The 17,078-nt window shown below is 52.7% G+C and overlaps 1 long non-coding RNA gene across 1 annotated transcript; it reads right to left on the bottom strand.

Moving 5' to 3' along the window:
• Nucleotides 1-677: 677 nt before the first annotated feature.
• Nucleotides 678-15,108, bottom strand: LOC113909798. Its single transcript, XR_003515826.2, has 3 exons — nt 14,974-15,108; nt 2,658-8,095; nt 678-1,340 (listed from the first exon to the last, which is right to left on the bottom strand). It is a non-coding gene; the product is annotated as an uncharacterized LOC113909798 (long non-coding RNA).
• Between the last annotated feature and the right edge of the window lie 1,970 nt (nt 15,109-17,078).

The following is a 17,078-nucleotide window of genomic DNA, read 5'->3' as shown; positions in this document are numbered from 1 at the left end:
ACACAGAGAGAGAGACAGCAAGAGAGGGAACACAGCAGGGGGAGTGGGAGAGGGAGAAGCAGGCTTCCCGCGGAGCAGGGAGCCCGATGCGGGGCTCGATCCCAGGACCCTGGGACCATGACCTGAGCTGAAGGCAGACGCTTAACGACTGAGCCACCCAGGCGCCCCAGGGGACACCTATTTCTGAAGACACTTGTGTCGAGCCTCCCCCTTGGCACTGAGGCAAGGCACGGACACCTCCCTGCACTCCCAGGCTTCTGCTCACTGGTGTGTCTGACGCAGGAAGGCATCCTTTTGTTAGCGGTCCCGTCCTCTCCAGGACAAAGTTATTTTCAGTCATAAACAATTAATTAATAATAAGCAAGGAAATAAGTGTATAAATAAATTTATAAAAATAATGAATATACATGGAATAAAACAAGTCACAATAGCCAGAAAGTAAATGCCGGTGAGAAAAATGTTCACTGGATGCCATAAAAAATAAAATAAATATTAAAGCACAAAAAAGCTCAAAAGCAGTTGGTTAATACTTTTTAATGATATTAACCCATTTCTTATTTTTTTATTTTTTTTAAAGATTTTATTTATTTATTTGAGAGAGAGAGAATGAGAGCTAGAGAGCATGAGAGGGAAGAGGGTCAGAGGGAGAAGCAGACTCCCCGCTGAGCAGGGAGCCCGATGCGGGACTCGATCCCGGGACTCCAGGATCATGACCTGAGCCGAAGGCAGTCGCTTAACCAACTGAGCCACCCAGGCGCCCTATTAACCCATTTTTTAAAAAGGAAAACCTAATACCAACATACCGGCCTGTTGCAGTGATGAATCGTAACAACACAGTTCCTATTTTTAAGGCTTCATTTCTGCAAATTTGTCAATGACTTCTAAAAATTAACTTTCTTTGCATGTTCACATTTTACAGACAGTATAGCCAGATTTGTCATATAATTTTGCTGGTAGGTGAAAACAGTACACTTTTTATAAATTCTAATTTCAAAACATTTCTTTCACACGGAGCAACAGACATACAGATAGAAAATCTTAAGTATATGTTTGTCGACTTCATTAAACAATCCCATTTCACAGATAAGTTCCAAAAATCAAAATCACGTCCGTGTTTTTGTTTCTTTGGGATGGACTCTATGCTCAAATGAAGAATTCGGCTCCGTTTGTCCCGCTGTCACTGGGCTGGGGTCCTGACATCTTTCCAAGCCTCTGATCGAGTGCAGACTGGAGAGAGCAGGGGGTGCAGAACTCAAAGGACCCGGATCCGTTGGAGCTCGCTCTCCAGAGGAGCATGTGTGCCGCGGCGGGCGAGCGGTCTGCCGCGTGCAGGCAGAACACTGTGTCGGCAAGAGCGGGTCATAAAGAAGTGTGCACGTGAAGCTCACGCACACACGCTGATGAAACCCAGGAACGGCCCCGTTAGGACACACACAGAAGTAATTTGGAGCAGGACTATTGCCGCGCGGACACTGTTTGCAATGCACTATCCTTCAACGTGTGAGGATAACATAAAGTGGACGCTTTCAGTTGGGGTGCACGGGGGCCGCGGCTCACGCGGCTGGTGCAGGGGTGAGTCCTCCTGCTCTGCACCGACACACAGGGAGACCGTGCGATGTGGAGCGCCGTGAGTAGGAATTCCAGAACAACACGGGCGGTCTCGCCTGTCATGCCGTCCCCAGCAGCTCCCCAGCTCTGGGATAACCTCAGAGACCGAGCCCGCATCCCCCATGGCCACCTGGCTGCCCCAGCAGCTCCCCACGACCAGGAAGGGCGGCCACAGCAGGGAAGGGGGACCCGAGCTACCACGCGCCCGCCACTCCGCGTGAGTTATTTTATTTAAACTGCACAATTCCCTTGCGAGGCAAGTGTTACCATCCCAGTGTTTCCACGGAGGACAGGCAGGTACAGAGACATTAAGACCCAGCAGCACGGGTGTAAGTGTAGCTCTGGGATCCGAACCTAATTCTAAACCCAAAACTGGACCCTGCGCCTGCATTGGCTCCTCAGGCGCAGCGGGTCCCACGACCCTCTGAACCGCCTTTCAGGGCGGACCTTCCGCTGCCTGTGAGCTGGGGCTCCCCACCTCGGCTGCACGTTGGAATCACCTGGGAAGCTGTTCACACACAGGGGGAGAGAGGACCAGACGGCTCGTGGTTTTAATTTGAAGGGGCAGCCGAGACTGAGATCCACCCTCGCACCCCCGCTCCGCTCTAACCCCACTGAAATGGGTGGGGCTCTCCCACACAGGGCGTGTCCGCTCACACCGCAGGGCCTTTGCACTCACTCTGCCCCTGATTAGAATATCTCCCACGTGACTTGTCTTTCTGCCCATCCCGCACGACTCAGCCTGGAGTGACCTCCTCTGTGGTCCCTCCCCAGAACCCCTGGCACGGTTTGGGCCACTTCACCTCTCAGGCCCTTTGTGCACAAATCTGCCACTGTCATTTATCCTGAGCTACCTGTATGATTATTGTCCTGCCTTTCCTTCTAGAAGCTGAGCTCTGTGAGGACACAGGTGGCCATTGTCCTACGTGTTCTCCATCACAGGAGGCCGTCCGTGAGAGGCGAACAGGCCCTCGGATGTATTTGTTAAATACATATGTTCGACTTTCATAGGAATAAAAGCTACTACCAGGCAAGGAAGCCCTACTTACTTGTTCTCTGATTCTGTTATTTCCACCTACGGTCAGCTTGACCTTGAAGCTGCACAGGTCGCGGCCATGTTCCTTCACGTACCAGGTGACCACCATCCCGAATTTGGTCCTGACATACGGACAACAAAGTAGCCCCGGGAGAGAGCTGGCCTTGCAAACTCAGCCCCTCCAGGTGCCAGCCGAGCTCCCCCACGCTGGCCTTTCCCTGGGCTTCTGCTGCCCTTCTGGGAAACATCCAATTGTGGGGTTCAAAATTCCCAGAAGCACCCCGACTTGGAATGGGGCCTGTGAGCCAGTCTTATATACCCTCTCTCGAGCTTCTAAACTACTCTTGAACGTGACATTAGTACCCTTGTTTTACAAATGAAGAAACGGGCGGAGGGAACAAGGGACTCATCCCACATGACACAGCTAATCAGAATCAGAGACAGAGCGGGTCCAAGGCCAGGTCCCCCGACTGCGCCGCCCACACCCCCGTCACGGGGTGCTGCCTGATCTCACCGAGGGCAGGCCCAAGGAGTCCCAGGGGCTTCTCCACTCCACAGGACTGACACAGGACTCCTCTGCTGAGGGGACTGACGCCGGCCCTGTAGGATGGTCAGCAGCCTCACTGGCCTCCAACCACCGGATGCCGCCTCCTCCACGTGACCACAAAGAGCCGACCCTGGAAATGGCCAAATCCTCCCCGAGACACAGTCAGCCCCGGCTGTTTGCCAAGTGTGAGGATGTGACCCGATTCCGGTCACAGGTCCTGCTTGCAAACGACGACAGCTGAGCCTGGTTAACTTACGGGAGAAAGAGAGGGCGTGTGGGAAGGGTACCGGACAGCGTCAAAGCCGTGGGGACTCTGGATCGCCGTTCGGAAGAAAGGAGACGGACCAAGGGAGGTCAGGCTGCCCAAATCATATCATGGGAAGACTTCGTTCCTTCCTTCCACAAATATTTAATTTAACTGTGTGCCAGGTACTTGGGACACAGCAAACAAAACAGACAGAAGTCCTTGTGCCCGTGGAGTTGACATCCTAGGTGCAAATAAGCAATAAATATAAAACAATAAGCAAATAACACAGTATGTTAAAAGATGGCAAATGTAGACTTTTAAAAATGCAGAGCAAGGCGTGGGGGTGAGAGGTGCTGGGGGCGAGTTTGCCAGCCGGGCCTCGGGAAGCTAAGCGTCCAGCCGAGCCATCACCATCAGCCCAGGTCACTGACCACAGGGACCACTCATGTCTCTGCCTCCCCGAGACATGGGGCGTCACTGTCGGGGGGATAAATCTACGCCCCCTGCTTCTCTGCCTCACCAGCTCCAGCCTCACCGTCTCCGCTGGGAGCAGGTGCTTGGACAAGCCTGGGTCACACGACCGACCACACGCCAGGTCCCAGGATGCGGGAGAGCGAGTGTCTGGCCATTTTGGCTTCTGTAGTATGAAGCAGGCACCCTGTCCCACACGAGATGCCCGGCAGGAACAGTATAAGGGTGCCCAGCATGAGGACATAAGCCAGAAATTGGGCCAGCAGCAGGGCAGGGGAGAGGAATGGGGGACAGACGTCAGAGCACATTAGCAGTGTGTTGAGGAGATGAAGCTTGCGTAGAAGATCCTGGCTTCAGAGGCCGGCTCAGTGGGGGCCATTATGTGTCTTCTCATCAACAGATCCTTTTTAAAAAAACCAACAAACTGTAAATAATTCTGTACAAACTAGGTTTCCACTTGAATGAGTCTGTGTTCAGTAAAGTCTGATGAAGAAAAATGAGCCATCGACACGGCTGTTTCCGTGAGCAGAGCCGAACGTCTTCCTGAGACGTGCAGGACAGCGGCGGGGCGCAGGGCGTCATCATCCGGAACACAGCGTCCCTCCCCTGCCTGGTAGGAAACACCTCCTCTAGCTGAATCAGGGCCCTGATTCATCCCCTGATGGCCGTCAAGACGCAGTTCAGCCGTGAAGGTTAACAACCAAACGTCTAGGTCAGCAGAGAAATGAGCATTTGCGCGCCTTCCCTCTCCGTCCCTGTAGTCAGGGGCCATCTGCATTCACCGTTTATGAGACGGTCACACCCGTCTGGCGCGCACCGTCCCGGCCATCCCTCTGTGCGTGGCGGCATCTTCCAAGACTGACCCGAAGCTCGGACATGTGGACACTTGGGATTTTAATTCGAGCCGGGGGAGGCTTTGGAGTAGCTGGCCCTTCTTCCACAGAAGCCATGAAACTCACACAGGACTTGGAAGTGACCTTGCGGGGCGTGCAGCCCACTCCCAGCTCCCGGGAGAGAAACGAGCCCCGAGAGAGGTCAGGACACAGGGCGCACCCAGGCCTTCCTGGCTCCTGTGCCGGCCCCCGAGGGGAGAACCCGGCGTGCCAGCACGGCCAGGCCCCAGGACCACTTGTCCAACACAGACAGAACGCAAGCCATGCGTGATTACAATTAGTAGCCACGGGATTCTTAAAAAGTAAGAAGAGGAAGAGGTGACACCAGTGCTAATATCTATTTAACTCGACGTATCCAGAACATGGCCACGTCCACATGTAGGACGGCTCACCTCCCTGCCTTCACAGAGTCCCGGGGCCGCAGTGCTCTTGGTTCGCCGTGTGTCTCCGGCAGCAGTGGCCACCGTGTGAGGCCGTGGGCGGCTGTGTTACTTTTCCCTCTGGGAAGTGCCTTCTCTGATCTGCCCATCAGTTCTCAAGACATCTTTAAGACTCAGCAGAATGGGAAAAATCCGATTTTTAGAAATGTCAGGTGAGGCAGGTGGAAGAATTTCACGGTCTCAGAATGTGTTTCCAGCAAAGACGAGTGCGTTCCCCTCTCTGGAACTTTAAGGAACAGTTCAACTCAGGAATGGCCTGGAAGCGCCAACCTCGAGCCAGGAACCCTGCCGGCCTCTCAGCTCCCGCCCCTCGGTGGACAAGCAGCCCGTGCAGGGTGCGCTGTGGGGGGCCAGGCGTGGATGACCCCACGTGGGGCCCTGTCGCTGTAGCGCTGCTCCGTGAAGCTGGTGGCCACAGGAAAGGGAACAGAATATCGCGACCTGAGAGCGCTCCTTAACCATCTGTCCTCCTCTAGCGTCTGAGCCAACTGGGAGACACCCAGAACTCAGGGGGGCATCCTGCGTGTCCAGCTGATGGCTGCTAGCTAGGTCCTAGGACAAAACAGGCTGTCTTCTCCTTCCCCGTGACTTAGATGGCCTCCGAGTCACGGGTGTCCATGGCTGGACACCTCCCGGTGGGCGTGGGACATGGAGGAGCCCCCCACCCCCAGCCCCAGGGGGAATCAGGCCAGGGCCAGGGCTACGGGCTCCAATCTGGGCGATCGGGTCGGACGAGTCACTCCCCGTCCCTGCCCCAACCCCCCCCCCACTTGGGGTTCCCAGGGCACAGGCTGCCCAGCAGCTGCCAGTAAGGGCATGCTGGCTCCTCTTGAACCCCAGCACGCCCACTTCTGTGGCCTTGGCATGCAGGCACGTGGCCCGGCAGGAGTGCGAGTTCCCCTGTGAAGTGGGACAAGCCTGCTCCCTCTTCCTGGGCAGACGCCACTCTGCAGACACCAACCCCTCCTTTGGGACCAGCGGGGGACTGTTCAGCTTTTGCCCCTAAAAAGACCCTGAAGGGGATCCACACAACACAGTAACGAAAGGCCACTCTGAACTGCAGGCCAAAAAGGCCCACACTGCTCTCGTTCTAGTTTAGAATGATGCAGAGCCACACTGCCTAGAATGGGCCACTCAAGCTGACAACCGCAGGTACAAATGACAACAGAATTTCTCCAGGAGTTACAAAGCCCGTCCCGTGTATCATGCCCTGGACCCCTTCCCACCATATCTCCCAAGGAAGCCTGAGGCACAGAAACAAGGTCCCTCCTCTTGTCACTGAAAGTTGGTGGGAATCTTCACAAAGGGTTCTCTCCCCAGTACCCTCCCCACACCCCGTCTGGTGATCGGAGTCTGGGTACAGAGAAGCCCCTTTCAGCAGCTGGAAGTCTGTGAGGTCTTCTTCTGGAGTGGTTGGGGCTCCTTCAGGCTCCATCCACATTCTAGACCCCACGTGTTGGTGGGACACAGAAAGCTAGCGCCACGCCAGCCCTCAGCCATTGGCATGCTCAGTCTGGAGCGGGGGCCCCGGGGAACCCTGGGCTTGCAGATGCCATGCTCAGTCTCCGGACCCACACTGCTGTGTCAGCAGAGGACCTAGGAGAGACTCCATGGCCTCTTGGGGAAACAGACAAATCCCAAGACAGAAGAGAAAACCTTCTTCGTTTCAGTCCTATGGGATGGGGGCCTGTCTGTGCCAGTTGTCTAGAGTTTCCAGCCAATGAGCATTCACTCGAGTGAAGGAAATCCAGCATCAAGGGGGTGGTTGTACTCCCAAGTCCTTGTCTTTCCCAACCAGGCAGAACGGCAACAGTCTCCCAGGCCCAGGGCTCCCCTGAAACCCCAAGGAGAGGCTGTGCCTTCTGCCATGTGCTTGCCTTTGGCTGTGAATGTCCCCTGTCGTGCTGAGCTTCTTCGCTCTGCTGGGAGCAACCCGGTTCCTGTCTCCCTGGAGTTGGATTTTTCCTGGACACCAGTCCTTTAACCAGAGCTAAGAAAGAGGATGAAGGCAGAAAACCACCAGAAAACGTACTTACCTTATACCCCCCCATGCTCAGCAGCACATGTACCATATCTCGGTCCCCAGCTAAGAGGAAGGGGGCCCCAGGAGGGCTCTTGGACCCAGAGAAGCTGACTGACTTGTTCAAGATAATAGCACCCAAGCCGCCTGAGATCCCAGACCTCTCAGGGCCCCAGCGAGTGCTGTATTCTGGGACCATGTAGGTTTGTTTGTTTATTTTGACACTAACAACTACTGAGCACTCACCATACGCCAAGCACAGGGCATCACACTTAAACTACACGTGAATCCTGTGAGGTGCGGACTACTTTGTGACCATATTAGAGAGAAATTTGCTCACGGAAACGTTAAAGCACTTACCCAAGATCACGCAACTAGTAAAAAGACAGAGTCAGTCTGTCAACCCAGATGGTCTGGCTCCTGGCTGTGTGCCTGCTCCCGAAATCTAGACCCACGCCTCAGTCACTGTACGGCCCCACTCCTGCCCAGCATGGCAGGGGTCTGGGGGGCCGTCCGGGAGCATCCCCCCACCCCCGGCACCTGCGCAGGATGACGCTGAGCTCATCTCCTCCTGCGTTCACGAAGACACCACCAGACGGCTTCTTGGCTCAGAGGGAGAGTGGTGAGCAAGAGAGTGACCCTGCCCACAGAATTCACAGTTCTCTCAGGAAGGCCAACAGGGAAACCGAGTCCCCCAAGACCGTGTGGTGTGTGCTGAAGCAGGGGCAGACACAAGACGCACAGAGGCAGTGAGAACATGATTAACTCCGGCGTCGGGAGGCGTCCTGGCAGGACTCACAGGACACACGCAGACGGGGACATCTGAAGAGAGACTGAGAAAAAGGGACCGTCAGCAGGGGTGAAGGCAGAGATTAGCCACGAGACTCAGGATGGCCCGAAGCCACCACCCTCCCTACGTGGGCCTGCTCAGGCCTCTCGACACATCTCCCCTTTTCAGACTCCAGCACCTACTCAGTACCCCCAGGAAAGGGAACCCTTAAGAACCGTGTCTATGGACAGCTCACTGGGTCCCTGTTGGTATCCACAGAGAGGAGCACAATGGCAATTTTTTTTATGTTTTCTTTTATTTTTTAAGATTTTATTTATTTATCGAGAGAGAGAAAGAGCATGCTGAGGAGGAGCAGAAAGAGAGAGAGAACCCCAAGCAGACTCCCCGCTGAGCATGGAGCCCGACACAGGACTCGATCTCACGACCCTGAGCTCATGACCTGAGCTAAAACCAAGAGTCAGACGCCCAACCAGTCACCCAGGCACCCCAGCCATTTTTTTTTTAACTGCTTTTGGCTTCTGGATGTGTTTGCTGAGTGCAATTTCGACTTCTCCTGAGCTGCCTGGAGCTCTAGCTGTTTTGTGGGGTACATGTTGACATAAAATCACGAGTTCTGTCGGACACTCGGTGGAGGCAGAAGACACAGGGGCTGAGTCTTTTGAAAATATAGTTTGGAGCCAGACTGAGAGTATTCTCGTAGTCTATGGACGCCCGCCAGGGAAACTCACAGAAAGTCCTGGATCCAACCCAAGAAGTGAGGGCTGGGCCGGGGGCGGGGAGGGGAGAAGATGCACGTCCTCGCCTGGGGAGGGGAACAGCAGGTGGACGGACGGAGGCAAGCACACACAATCTGCAAGGACGGAGGGACACACAGCTGGGGGTCCGAGGGAGGGCTGCCTGGAGACCACGGTGCCTGCCAGAAGGACTGTGCGTCAAAGAGCTTTGCTAGGATTGATGCCGAAAAAGGCAGAGCCCCCGGCTGGCATGAGGCACCACCGGACCCTCCTCAGGTAAGGACACCCTGCTGTCCTGAGGAAGCCAGGAGTTGGAGCCCAGTAACAAAACAAGCTCGCCAAAGCCAAGCCACCCAAGTCCGATGGGAGGGCCGTGTTTACGTCGAGAGGGGCTGCTTTCCTGGCCTCGAGGCAGTGGGGAATCTCAGGAGGGTCATCCAGGGGAAGGTGGGCCTGGCACCGCGTGTTCTCCCCTGTGCCCTCGGCACTCACATGTCCAGATGCCTGTGCACAGGGCACCCGTCAATGTGGGGACCTGCCCCGTGGCTGGACGGGCCTTTGGAATCAGTTGCTAGAAACTGTCCTTGCCCCAGCGCATCGCCAAATCGAGGGTCCTGGCCGGAGTCTTGAAGGGAAAGTCAGATATAAACTTTTGAAGCTGAACGAATTTGTTTTTAATTAAACCAAGTACCCAAGTACATCAAGCATTGGAAAGGTAGTTCTGTTGAACTGACGTTTCTGTTATTCAGCCGGAATTTAATGAGCCCCTGTCTGAAATAACATCACCGAGAATGCTTGCAAATCATGTTTGCTGAGAGTAAACAGCCAGATTTTCAATACACCCCACTTAGAAATTAGCATAGTGCCTTCAGAGTAATTAAACATCATTACTTTAGCACCAAAATGACCCACACAGTGGGAAAAATAACTGCACATAGAATGGTCTAGACATCCTTTTTAACAAAGGAATTCTCTGTTTACACGGAGGCTGGGAGTTGGGGCTGGGAGGACCATCAGGTCGGTGGTGGTGTTCGGTATTCGGTACGGACTTGCCTTGAAGCCCCACAGCAGTGCTCTGCAGCCTCAGTGTCTTGTTTTCCACTAAGAATAGAAAGTTCTTTCATGTTGACCTGAGAGGTTCATATTCCCTCTTCAGTATCTTCATCTGTCTTATTGCAAAGTTGGTGTTTACCCATACCACCTGCTCACTCACTCCAAAGCCCTACAAACCCAGCGAGCCAAGACTCCTGGTCTCGGTCACTTGTAAGCACATGTGCACGCGCACGCGCACACACACACACACACACGTGCTCACACAGATACACACATACACACACACATGCTCACACAGATACACACACACACATGCTCACACAGATACACAGATACACACACACACACACACACACACACACACACACACCAAGGCTTAGAGCAGGGTTCCTCAACAGTGGCATGATTTATGTTTGGGGCTGGATAATTTATGGTGGGGACGGTCCCGTGCGCTGCAGGATGTCTAGCCGTGTCCCTGGCCTCTCCTGCCCGCTGCCAGGAGCACCCTTCTCAAGTTCTGGCAACCCCAAGTATCTGCAGACAACACAGGATGTTCCCTAGGGGCATCAGTGTCCGGGGGGAGCACGTCCAGCGTAGACAATCTGATGCCCCGAGGGGAGCACGTCCAATGTAGACAATCAGAGTGGGCATGGAGCCCTGCCTCTTTCCCGAGGTAACTGTGAAGTCAGGGGCCTGACTCCAGAGAGAGACCCTGCACACATGTGCTCTGTGCTCTCGGACGGACGCCAGCCAGGACCCCTCAGCCTACCCGGGTGGTGTGAGGGGATCCCGAACCGGCGTCGCAGCGCACCCCCCATTTTATCCCATTGTGACTTGAGTGTTGAGAGGAATGTGCAGCCCGGCTACAAAGTGCCCGACAGGAAGCCAGACGTGGATCAACTATGGATAGCAAGGGGGGGGGGGAGCGGGCCACGGTGCTCTGGCGGAAGGCCTCCCCCACAGGAGGAGGCGCGGCGGGAAGGGCACCAGCACCTGCTGGAGCCTGCCCTGGACGGAGAACCTCACCCCTGAGGACAACGCCTTTAGGGTCACCTTGTCTTTGAAGAGTTGGGTGAAAGTGAGGCAAACTCTCTCTTTCAGGCCCAGAGAGGGACTGAATGTGTGCCAATCCTGGCAGCCTTCAATCCTCACGGGCCACCCCCTCCAGCAACCCCCGCCTCACTCCCGTCTCTTCCCGCCCGCCTCCTCCCCCAAAGGCTGAAGTCTCTCTTCGCAGCTTTCTCAAAATATCCTTTTATTTCTTCCCCCCCCTTCCTTCTTCTCTTCCCTTCCATTTGTCTATTCGTTTTTCAAACACATAGTTGTTGACCACTTCTTACGCACAGGCCACTCTACCGGGCATTGAGGATGAAACAGTGGGTAAAATCAGACACACACGCGTTGAACTCATGGCAGAGAAGCTGGGCACAAATCAAATGAGGCTAGGACTTCATGTGCAATCGTAAGAACGACAAACGAACAGCTATGGGCTCGAGAGCATCCGGCGGCCTGGAGAGCCGGGAAGGCGGCCCCGCTCCGGGGACATGCCCACAATCTCTACCCCGGCGGACGGGACACACCCGCGCGCAGCCTCTGACCCAGCGGCAGTGAGAAGTGTTGGCGGAAGGACGGACTGGGGTGGGGTGGAGAGGCAGCGGAAGGCACAGATGTGGGTTTCTTTAGTGAGACATACCTTACAGACCAGTGAGTGTAGTACATGTGATCATGGGTATAAGCAACACCCGAGTAAGACACAAAACAGCTGATGTCTCTCCAAGGAGCCCCCAAACACCCCCACCATCGACCTCCTCCCCTCAGCCCTCGATACCACAGCTCCGACACCCCTCGGTACAGACTCCTCTTGCCCTATGCTCAGAAGTCCTGGGACCCCCACAGCAGATACTCTTTCCTGCCAGGCCGTTGTGTAGACAGGGGATCGAGACATAACAGTGATATGCAGAGGCCCAGGGACAGAGGAAGACCGCTCCCTCCTCCACGCTGATGGTGAGGTGGACAGGAAGTGGATGGGTTAACGAGGGAACTAGATGGAGGTGAAACCAATGGCCAAGGATTGGATCTGGAGGTTGAGAGAGGGAGGTGTTGTGGTCGGCACTCGGCACTTGGTACACGTTGAAGGCTTGGGGTCCTGGGAAGGCCAATGGAGCCAGCAACTTAAACATGCACACGAGCATGTTGGTTCCTCAAAATATTAAAACCAAATTACCACAGATAGGATCCAGCAATTCCCCTTCTGGGTATTTACCCAAAAATATTGAAAGCAGGCATCATGATCTTGGTGTCAATCTATAATTGGAGACCGAAAGCATGCAGCAAGACAGAGAAGACTATTATATATACTGAAGGCCATAATGCATAATGAATTTCCTACTGTTAGTGATCTCCATGCCCAAAACAGCAGAGCGCCAACTTTACGAAGCAGAACCTATAGAAGATAAGAGAAAGCCTGAACAAACCCGTGCTAATTACACGAGAACTTAAAACACCTCCTTCTGGCCGCTTGTGTTCCTGCTCTCGCTGTGTGTGTGTGTCTCTTGCTCTGTCAATTAAATAAATAGGGAAAAAAAAAAAAACACCTCCCTCTGATCTAGACAAATTAAGGAGGAAAGATCTAGCAAGGATAGAGAAAACCTAAATAAATCATCAGTCTTAGAGCTGTACGTCCAAGCCGGCATCGTGATGATACAGCCTATTCCTTCTTGTCAAGTGCGTTTAGATCAATTATGGAAATACATCATATTCTAACTCAAAAATAAGATAAATAAATTCCCAAACCAGAAACATTATTAAGAGCATGCCAACCAGAATAAATAAAATAATAAATTACTAACAAAAATTTTACAATATGCTCTTGGGTCAAGGGAGAAATGCACAATGAAACTGCACAATTTCTAGAAAACACAAATGAAAGCACATCTAGAAATACAACCGAAGTAGTATGAGTACATAAGAAAAATCCATGTATCCTTGAATAATCAGACCAATAGGAATAAAAATGAAAATAAATTAATTAAGTATCCAACTCAACAAACCAGAAAGAGAAACACAAAACAAGCCAAAAGAAGGTGTAAGAATGACATTTAAAAGGATAACAGCAGAGAGGCACCTGGCTGGGTCAGTAGGTAGAGTGTGTGACTCTGGATCTCAGGGTCATGGGTTCGAGCCCCACAGTGAGCATGGAGCCTACTTTAAATAAATTAATTAATTTTAATAAATAAAACAAAAGGATAAAAGCAGAAATGACTATTAAATAGAAAACTGCAGGACTTATGCATAATTCTTTTAATTTAGCAATTACAAAAGGGGGAAGGGTAACCATGAATTCAAACGTAAGAAATGTCAAGGAAGAAAGAGACTTCATGACAGATGAAATTTTTAAATAATAAGATATTACCTTCTATAAATATGTACAGGTAAAGAAGTTTGTTTTATTCGAGTGCAGTTGACACACAGTGTTGGATTAGTTTCAGGCACACAGTGGTGATGTGACAAGTCTGCACATGATGCTGGGCTCACCGCGGGTGTAGCCGCCATCTGTCCCGTTACCTCGTCATTACATCATTGACTGCATGCCTTACGCTCTGCTTTGTATTCCCGCGACTTACTCATCCCATGACTGGAGGCTGTGTCCCCGTCACCCCTTCACCCATTTTGCCCAAACCTCCACCGCCCTCCCCTCTGGCAACTATCAGTGTGCTTTCTGTATTTTAGATCTGATTCTGCTTTTTGTTTGCTTATTCTCTTTTTAGATTTTATTTATGAGTGGAAGCATATGGTCTTTCTCTCTCAGACGTATTGCACGGAGCACAATACCCTCTAGCTCCATTCGAGTACGTCACTTGTTTCCCGGAGCTAAGGGAACATGCAGGTGTTGGCCCCATAAGGTGATAGGGCTGAGAGGGGGCTCTGCAGGCACATCGCAGCGACAATGACCCCCGAGATGGCCTCCTAACTTTCCAACCTGCACTGTCTCCCCCGTTCAAGGTCATCGTCCACACTCAGGTGTTGGTATAAATTATAAGTGACTAATAAGACAAACTCATCTTTCAAAACATAATAAAGATGCCTCTTCCTCAACTGCCCTTCCTGGAATTGACCCTACAAATGTATCGGCCCATGCACTCGCTAGTACCTGTCCATGGGTGCTCACTGCAGAATTATCCCTGGAGAAAACAACTAAAATGCCCACTGGCCAGAGACTGGTCAGGAAACTATATTACCACCGTGCAACAGGACACCGTGCACCAGGCAGAAAGGAAGAAATCAGGTGGATGTGCACTTGGAGAGATGTCCAGGATATATTGTGAAGTGGGGGAAAAAGTTTTAGAACCATATGAATAAAACAACCCCTCGTCTTTTTTATAACTGTGTTTGCATATAGGAATGCATTATTATCCAAGATGTTACATATCAGCTGCAAGCTCGTAAAGGAATTCAAAATCTTTAGTAAGAAACTGTTAAGGAACTCACCCCCAGTAAATTCGCCCCCAGACGTACCGCCCAGCCCAGCTGGCCGGACTTGCCTCAACTCCTCCTGACACCCCCGCCAGCATCTTCTCTGGGTTGACACTGGCCCGTGGGGAGCCCACAGCCTGTTTCTGCATTATTTTCAGAGGCACTGGTGGGCTCTGGTGTTCCTGTGCCATTACCCTATAGGAGCAGTTCACTAGGGGACCTTAAAAATCATCAGGAAATTGGGTCTGTCACTGGCCACGTAACTTGCTTGCAGCCACATTCCTAGGTCGCATGAAAGTCGCCCGCGTGGTGGTGCTAGTGTGTGTATCATTGAGCTGGTCACATCCCACCCGTCCTTCTGGACTGCCAATCACGCTCACGGCGTAAGGTGCCATACGGAGCGCCTGGACAGGACCAGCAGGAAAGGGCACCGCAGAGGTGCCCCATCAAAGCGCCCACACGTGAGGAGGGGCCCCTGGACATCTGCCCTACCTTCCAAGGTGGACTGTCTGCAAGGAGCGCAATCCCTTTACCGAATTCCATTTCCTGTCCCTTCCAGAGCAGTGATTCATTAGTAAAATGTGCATCCATGCAATCATTCCAAACTCAATGAAAAAGTAAAAAAGAAATTGGATGAATGAAATGGACCCAGTTATCATACCCTTTGTCTTGGAGTCCAAAGCACTTCTTCACATGTGTATTCACAGCCGGACGCTCCAATTTCCAGGCTGAGCCGGCTAGCAGCTGAAGGTGGCCAGCCAGCCAGTTCCCACCGCACTCCCGGGGGCTGCACCGAGGGGCATGGTGCTCAGGCTTCCTTCCAACCACCTGCCACGGCACTCCCTGGAGGGGACGAGGAACTGAGTTAGACGACTACTTGCAGCAGTGGGAACAGGAGCTGAGGGGCCCCATCGACTGGTGGCTGAGCTCCTCTTCTGATTCCAGGCTGCTCTGGCCCCCAGGGGGATGCACGATCCTAACGTCCAGCTCCCTGGACTTGGTATTGCTCAAAGCAGCCATCAGACCATCTGGGTCAGTACAGGGCAGCACCCAGGGGTGACACCTAGTTCCGTTCTTCCAAGGCAGGCTACGTCAGGAGCCCCCTTTAGGTCACCCTGATTGGCCCCAAATTCCTGGCCTTTCCTCTCTGAGCCCGTGCGCCTTCTGACCAATCAGGAGCCACAACCATAACCCACCTGCCCCTGCTTACAGCTCTTCTTATCCTCCTTCCCCCACCTGACACTTGGAAATCCTGGTAAGATCTCCAGAGCCAGCAGAGCAAAAGCCCATTGGTTTAAAAAAAAAAAACAAAAACAAAAAACCACCCCTGAGTCTCAAGCTGATGAGATGACTTCAAGAAGGCAAGAGATCCTTAATCCTTTCTGGCCGACACGCAATCAGCAAGTCATGTCATCACAGACCTGAGCTCCTTGATGTTTCTTAGGATGACACCACCCTGCAGTATTGTCAGAAGGCAGAGCTGATGACCACCGCGTCACCGCTAACCACTAGTCAATGAGTAAACGAGGGAGCACCACTAAGACCAGACAGCGAGGCAGAGAGGAACAAAGAAGGGAAGGCCCCGGCTCGTCTGAGGGCTTTGGCTGGAGGACTCCGTGTGGTGGCCTCTGCGGAGGTCTGAGCGCTGAGTGGGACGCAACGGGCTCGTAGCAGGCCCGCAGAGCTGGGAGCTGGGAGGAAGGGCCCAGGAGGATGGGGACGACGTGACTACACTTTTCACCGTGTTAGGACCTGTGGTCCATTCTGCTTGAAGTGCCTCTGCCCCCCTCTTCCATCTGGCGAACTCCCTATCACCCTGCAAGGCAGTTCGGGTCCATCGGAGGACAGCTCTGGCTCACGTGCTCCTGAAGACAGACGCAGGCTCCTCTGTGGGACAGCTTTGTCAGCATTTACCTCTTTCCCTTCTCCATGCATCTCCTCCACCTTGAGGGCTGGGTCTCTCATCCTTACCGACTCCATCCCGGCTGCCCCAGCACAAAACTATGCCTAGGAGCCCACACCGCCCGGATGTAAGGGTTAGGACAGCCCCAGGACCTCCGAACCAGTCCAAATTCCCGACATCTCAGCTCTGAGCCTGGCCAGTTAGTGTTTGAGTTTATACCTGCTCCTTTGTATATTCTTGTTCTTTCCCAAGTAGCCAGTAGCAGGCGCCCCTTAGGGGTGGCCCTGCCGGGGACCCTACAGATAAAAATGTCTCCCACCCAAAGAAGTCATGGGGCAGCCTGTTAAGTCACAGCCTAGGAATTATATGAACTTGCTTCTCTGGATGTGGTGCCATTCACAGTGTTATTTCTCAAAGGAGGGATGACGTGGGGAAGGAGATGCAAGGGGCCTTTACCTTTGTACCTTGTCTTAACAGTGTTCTCGAGATATACTTCACATACCATACAATTCACCCATTTACATTGTACAATTCAGCGCTTTTTTTAGCACATTCGGAATTGTGCAACCAATACCACAAAGTATTTCAGAACATTTTATTCATTCTAAAAAGACACGCTATACTCCCCCCAACCAGCCGGCTGTTCTTATGCCTTCTGGGGTGATGAGGTCCCTAGCTGAGTATTTCACACACATGGCATTGCACAACATAGAGCCTTCTGTGTCTGGATTCTGTCACCCAGGATAACGTTTCTGGGGCTCATCCATGTTGCGGCGTGTGTCAACATTCCCTCGTACTACAGAGCAACAATCTGCTGTCTGGATTTAGCACAGTATATTTACCCACTCATCAACCGATGAGTA

Source organism: Zalophus californianus, chromosome 6 (genome assembly GCF_009762305.2).
Source record: "Zalophus californianus isolate mZalCal1 chromosome 6, mZalCal1.pri.v2, whole genome shotgun sequence".
NCBI classification, from domain to species: Eukaryota; Metazoa; Chordata; class Mammalia; order Carnivora; family Otariidae; genus Zalophus; species Zalophus californianus.
The sequence above is the reverse complement of the archived record's forward strand: the minus strand, read 5'-3'. Positions and strand labels throughout refer to the sequence as shown.